This window comes from Atta colombica, unplaced genomic scaffold (genome assembly GCF_001594045.1).
Source record: "Atta colombica isolate Treedump-2 unplaced genomic scaffold, Acol1.0 scaffold12, whole genome shotgun sequence".
NCBI lineage: Eukaryota > Metazoa > Arthropoda > Insecta > Hymenoptera > Formicidae > Atta > Atta colombica.
In genome coordinates, this window is record NW_017259206.1 from 600,744 (window position 1) to 607,700 (window position 6,957).

At 27.5% G+C, this 6,957-nt stretch overlaps 1 long non-coding RNA gene across 1 annotated transcript; it reads right to left on the reverse strand.

Annotated features, from left to right (window-relative positions):
- Nucleotides 1-63: 63 nt before the first annotated feature.
- On the reverse strand, nucleotides 64-3,786 carry LOC108694388. The gene is made up of 4 exons (XR_001932076.1): nucleotides 3,699-3,786; nucleotides 2,915-3,070; nucleotides 663-898; nucleotides 64-224 (listed from the first exon to the last, which is right to left on the reverse strand). It is a non-coding gene; the product is annotated as an uncharacterized LOC108694388 (long non-coding RNA).
- Between the last annotated feature and the right edge of the window lie 3,171 nt (nucleotides 3,787-6,957).

Genomic DNA, 6,957 nt, shown 5'->3' on the forward strand with positions numbered 1-6,957 from the left:
CTTTTAATATGATTTTTTTTAAATCAATCGCCGGACATAATGCGAGAGGATAATAAATATATAATTTAGTAATATTATTTCTTCTATATTGTATAATTGCATTATTTGTGAACAAAAATAACAGTAATTCTTTAATAAATGTGCTGTGAGAAAGAAAAAATATCAAAAATTATGTAAAATGGTCAAACTTATTCTTCTTTTTCATTTAAGCGTTCTGCTTCGACCTAGAAGAAGAAAATCACATCATTGTTCCATCGTTCAGTTACAATATATAGGTCCTTTCCTTTCCAGGAAGGACACAGATACTATGACACACAGTAAATCATTTCATCTTTGTTTAACGTAGGCAAACAAACAAGGATGTAATGATTCACTTTATTACACTGTGTCTGACTGTGTCCTTGCTGAAAAGCATTCATTGTAATTATGATAAGAGACAATAATAAACACACTTTATCGAATTCTAATTGATGTTTTTTGATTGATTTTGAAATGATTGACTTAGTCAATTTCTTATTGATATATTGTCAATTTGATAATTAAGATAAGACTGACAATTTAAAAATAATTTAAAAATAATTGATTAAAATATTTCTTTTTTTTTTCAGACTAAAAATTTTGGAAAAAATCTGTTTCTTTTCTTGATTTATTTTATTACACACTTCTTCTTCTAATTCCTCGATTCGCTTCTGCAATTCCTTAATCTGCTTTCGCAATTTGTTAACCAAATTGTTAACCATCTCATTCTTAAGTTCGTCATATGAAAACAACAATTCATTGTCTTTGGATGGTGTTCGATGGATCGATTTCCTTCTTGTTTCTCTCGAGATAGACAACGGCTTTCTGTGTGAATTTCAGGTCGCCTTCTACTTTCCTCTTCGCCTTTTCTACATCGGCCCTATAAATTAAAATGTAATTATATATGCATTATATGAACATCCTCGTTACAATATTTTAGTTTATATCTATGACGAATTAGGAATGTTATTAAAGTAACTATCAGGAGACACGATAGTGTCTCAACGTTAAAACAAAAAGTAGCATCATAGCGCGAGAAGTATCCTGGGTTTGGCAGAACCATGGTGGAAGGGATAACATGTGTGCAAATGGACGATTTCTCTCTCTAAATCCCGCTCTCTTTATTTATTTATAAAGTTCAAGAGCTACAAATGTGAAACGTTAAACATGGGACAGTATTCATAGCCCGTTTTTATTTTGAAACTCTCTTAAATATAATGTTTTATGATGTTAGTATAACAGTCCTCGAATTGATTTACAATATTCTATAATTGTACTAAGGCAGTTTAAATGTAAGAATCGCTTATGAATACCGACCTGTAAAGTTCACGTCGTAACGTTAGTACTGAATCTTTCAGTTATATTACTGATCCGTCAGTAAAAGTGATGGCGAGTATTTAATTTATAGAATATTTATGAAGTATATACCATATGTGCGTGCGTGTGCGTGTGCGTGCGTGCGGCTTGCGCGCGCGCGCGCGCGCGCGCGCGTGTGTGTGTGTGTGTGTGTGTGTGTGTGTGTGGAAGATATACATATGATTTATGTTAAATTTTCACCTACTCAAGGAGAGTTAATACTATTAATTATTTATAAGCTGTAACTAAAAAAAACTGAAACGTTATATTTATAAATGTACCTATACAACATAGAATTTGCAGCAATATCATTTGCAACATGCAATATTGTTACATTATTGCTGCAAATTTTATTCTATAAGAATATATTCATATATTCAAATAAATAAAATTATTAAAATTCTTTGTATTTATTATTTGAAATGTTTAACATACATATTTCCTATTTTATATTTTAAGTAAATTTTCGAAATCTATTTTTTATTTAAAATAAGAAAAGAAATAGTTTTCGAGGATTTATTTAAAATAAAAGACCAGTTATTTTTATATTTTAAATAAATATTATTCTATATTTTAAATAAATAAATGCATTCTCTATTTCTTACTTTCTATTTTAAATAATTTCTTGTGACCTATATTTCATATTTAATATTATATTTAAAATGCAATAAGTTTTTGGAACCTATTTTATATTTTTTATTACAAATAAATCGTATCAGTTATTTTACTAATTCTTGCAATTTTACATTAAAATAAGTTTCATAAGTTTACATTTAAATAAGTTTCTGGAATTTATTTTTTATTTTTATTTTAAATAAGTCATATTTTTAAATAAGTCGTATCAGTTATTTTACCAAGCTCTGGTTATGATAAATTGCGTCATTTATTCAAGTTATAAAAAATTATTATTTTCCAACTATTATTTTCCTCTCAGTCAGTGTTTGTCTGTCAATTATACATTTCTTATTTTACTTTTTGATTAAGATTTATATTTTTATGTGCTGTACTCTCTGACTCTATTTAATCAGTATTTATACATATAATCACATCGACGATAAAAATAATTGACGAGCATTTTAATGTCATGTGAAACATAACGATAAGATCTTTGCGGTAAATCTTTTTATCGGAGTGATGGTTTCCTTGCTTAGCTTTATTAATATATTTCAATTAATTTATAAATTTGATTATTAGAACATCAAGGAATTTCCAACAATCAGTCGTTCAACTGTTTGCGAGCAATTTTTGTTGCGATAAAACATTCGTCTGGCCTCATCTAATAATTGTATATTATTATCCGTTTATATTATTGCATTCCTCATTTTAATTATATTACTGCGATGAATCGAATATATCAACCGAAGATATAGCTCAATCGAGAAACCGAAAAACATGTAATAATTATTAATTATATTTAATTTATAGAGAATAATATATTGAGTTAATTTGTAATATTGTATGATTATTACACTTGACTCTTTATGTTTTCTAATATTTTATGCCTTTCTAATATTTAAAATGTTTTAGATATTGGTACAACCTTTTTATTATCTTTTTCAAACGTCCTCCTTCAAAGAGTCCTTTTTCAGGATATCTTTGTTTATAGCCTTCATCCGCTTGTTTATTAATTCAATTTCTCCATTTTCGTTGGATGTACTTTCTTCATTTCCTTCTTACATTGATTTTTTGAATGTATCTGTAAAGTAAATCAATATTAATAGTTGATGCATTTTTTACTGTAAATATATACATATATATTATACCATCTTGATCAAAAAGTTCCCGGAATTATCACCAGGTGATGCTCTGAGTCAGCTGATTTGAATTCTGTTTTTTTAGTTAGGTTCCCACATCTATCATTGACATTCCCACCAAATTTTATCACCATAGCTTGACATTTGTAAAAGTTACGCCGTCTTGAGTACATCTACGACTGCATTTTCGATTTTTTACAGTTTTAAAAATAGAGGTGCATTTACAACAACGAGTGAATTTTTGACCAAGAACGAAACGAATACCATCCAACAGCCATCGAATTCATCTCCCTGCGATTTTTTTCTGTTCGATCAAGTCAAAAAACGATTTGGGAACGCGTTTTAACAGCCAAAAGGAGATAATGGAAAAATCGAAGACGGCTCTAATGGTCGACAATAGAGTTCCAGAAATGTTTCGAGAGCTGGATCAAGCGCTAGCATATATGCGTTGCAGTCGATGGGGAGTACTTTGAAGGAAACAATATCACTTTTGATGAATAAAACTTGTATTTTGAATTTTCTGAATGAATTCCGGGAACTTTTTGATCAAAGTAGTATATCGTAATATACGTCTTTCTGGTGCTTGCTTATCTGTTCTTGAAACTGTCATAGATTCAGCACAATGATGCGCTAGCATTATTTTCATTAGTAAGGAAAATACGACCTGAAATTTTTAACACAAATCGTAGTTATTTCAAAGTACCAGGGTTACACACAAAAAATTTTTGAGTTTAGCTTTTATAATTTTCTGGATCATACTTGCAATTTATTCAGACATATCGAAAATATTCTTCGAAATACTCTCTTCTTCGATTGATTAAGAAAGGGATATCAAGTATTAATTATAGATGTCAAGAAAAAAAATATTTCAAAGAAGATAAGAATAAGTTATAAGGAAACTCCACGAAATTATAATGATAAAGGAAACTTTTTAAACAAATTTTGACAGTATTAATGAGCAAAAATTGCAACAGTTAAACAATTATTGAAAATCTTACAACATATTTTAAGGAAGTCATCGTTATAGGGATTCCTTTCAATGTTTTTCCTTTGATTTTCTGATATAAACCATAAGAAATAGAGAAAAATTATTACACATTAAAGTATGTTATACAACATTCACATATTAAACATTTTGATTTTTAAAATATTTATCTGATATATGTTATGAAGAATACTAGCTAAACTAGAATAACGGATATTTATTGTTGTATGTTATACGTTTGCAAAGTCTATATATATAGTAATGATAATACATATTAATTATACCATTATTTTGCGTAAGCATAATACAGACTATATCAGTATTTAGTCAGAAACAGTTCCTCGAAAAGACATCATTTCAATTGTTTCTGATGTGGTATAGAATTTTCGATATCTAAATTATATACATGAGTTACTGCAATGACAAACAGTTCTTATCTTAAGCGTACATTCTTCCGTGTGTGTAGGGAAACATGAGGTTCTTTTGACTGGTATCTTTAACTATTTGAAATTATAAAAAAATTTTTTGAATATTTGTAAAAGTAAAAATATATAATTTGTAATATGAGCATCAGAGATGTTTTATAACTTATTATACAATCGGAAGATTAGTCGATAGGACGGAGGTAATTTTTACAAGGGCTAGATAATTCAGCGATTTAAACGAAATTTTATGTAATCCAATTTTATGTAATTTTTAGTAAATCTTAATAATCTTTAGCGTTCTCAGGTAATCTTAGGTAATCTGATAGGAAATCTTAAGTAATCTAGAGTAGAAGAGAGGCGAGAAAGAGTTATTTTTTTTCGAAATATGAAAAAAAATTTAATCTGGTATTAAACAAATGTGTAATCGTTTTCTTTAAATATACTCATTTTTCTATAAGACCCATTTAACAGAAAAATAATATTTAGTTATTATAAGATTTAATCATACCAGCATTTTTCATAAACAAGAAATTCCGCTCTTTTGGAACCATGTGGTTTTGAAAAAGTTATTATCTGTTTTGAAAGAACCAAATATTAAATTATATAAGCTTTAATACAAATAAAATCAAAATATTATCTTTTAACAATTGTTGGATTTGTTGGCTAATTTATTTTTACGTTTGTACATTTTTATTTTTTTACCTTTCGTTTAAGAAATACTGTCCCAAAACGAAGTGGTATATCGGTATCAGTGATCTTCCATATATATCGTTGCACTTTTTTCCACACATCTGAGGAACAAACATGTACATTTATATGAAAATACAATAAAATTAAATGCTAAGTCCATCAATAATTTATCATTCTCAGCTATATGAATCATTCTATTTTATAATAATTTAAAAGTTTTAATAATAATTAAATGATAAATAAATTGGGCGATTAGAAATCGGCGCTGTAAGTGGTGTGCATAAGTGACTAAACTTGTTAACAACTAAATGACGCACGTTTCGGCTAACTTCAAGCCTTCATTAGTGAATATATTTTCATGTGTTGTATTTCATGATTAATGTGTGCGTAAATTCCGTTGGCTAATCTCCATACATTTTTTCATGGCTATTTGGATGGTCTCAAGAAATTAGGATCTTAAATATAATATTACAGTAGAATCTCTATAAAAGTAACTTGTCGACACTGGCCTTCGTAAAAGTAAACAAATACGCGAACATGTTCTCGATTATTATATGGGAGATTAAGCATAATTTTTACAAAGATTAAAACAAAAACGGACGTTAACTTTACAGAGATTCGACTATAGTTGTAATATGTTGAATAATAAAAAACAAAAAATAAATTGATATAAAGAGTTATCTCAGGAGTCAACGCATAATGATGTAACAATAATCCATATATAATTAGCATTTGAACGTGTATATAATATAAAAATTGGAATGTGTTATAACATCAATAAAATAAGAGCAGCGATGTTGATGGTTGCGAGTCTCAATAAAATGAAAATTGAACGACTAAAATCAAATTTGTTTGTTGTTTAATGTGAATAATCATTGATCAGCTAGAAAACAAGGATTCAATAGTTTAGTATCTTTTTAAATTAATACTGTTCTTTTTATATTTATCATTTCGGAGATAATTTGCCTATTATAATTTCGCTCAATATTTCGACGTTCTCAATTAAAATTGTGATTATGAAGCGTCCTGTGTTCTGTTATCACAGAGTGAGTGGATTTTGTTAAAATTATTTTTATGTTCAATTATTCTAGTTTTAATTAAAAACTATTATCTTATGAATATATCGACTAAATATGTTAAATATATAATATATATCAATTATTATATACAAAAAAGTTTTTATATTATTACATATATAAAAATTGCGGAGTTATGCCATCTGAAGATACACTATATAACGCAAAGGATTAAGATATAAGCAAAGATAGATCGTTTAAGAGTTACACTTGGAAACATTTCAATTTAAAGACTCTCCTTCTTAAACTAATTATTCTTAAATGATGGTACTTCAAAATGATGATAACTTCTTAGTGAACTAATTTGAGTAATGGTCACAGCACAGACTCTCACATAATACATAGCGCATAAGAGAATTAATCAATCGAAATCCTTCTTTTCTATGGAATAGGAGGAAAGGAAAGATTCTGATTAGTTGATTCGCTTATGCATTGTGCGTTATGCAAAAATCTGCTGCGACTTTAAGAAAGAATGTTGACATACGTACAAATAATAAAATATCATATTTTAATAATTTTTTTAGATAAGTATATATATTTTAGATAATTATTTTATATAATAGAGTTTTACAATATGAATCTCTTGTTAAAATAAATGTTTAATACTGTACAGTATAAATATTTAGACATTTCATACAAAATTTTAATAAAAA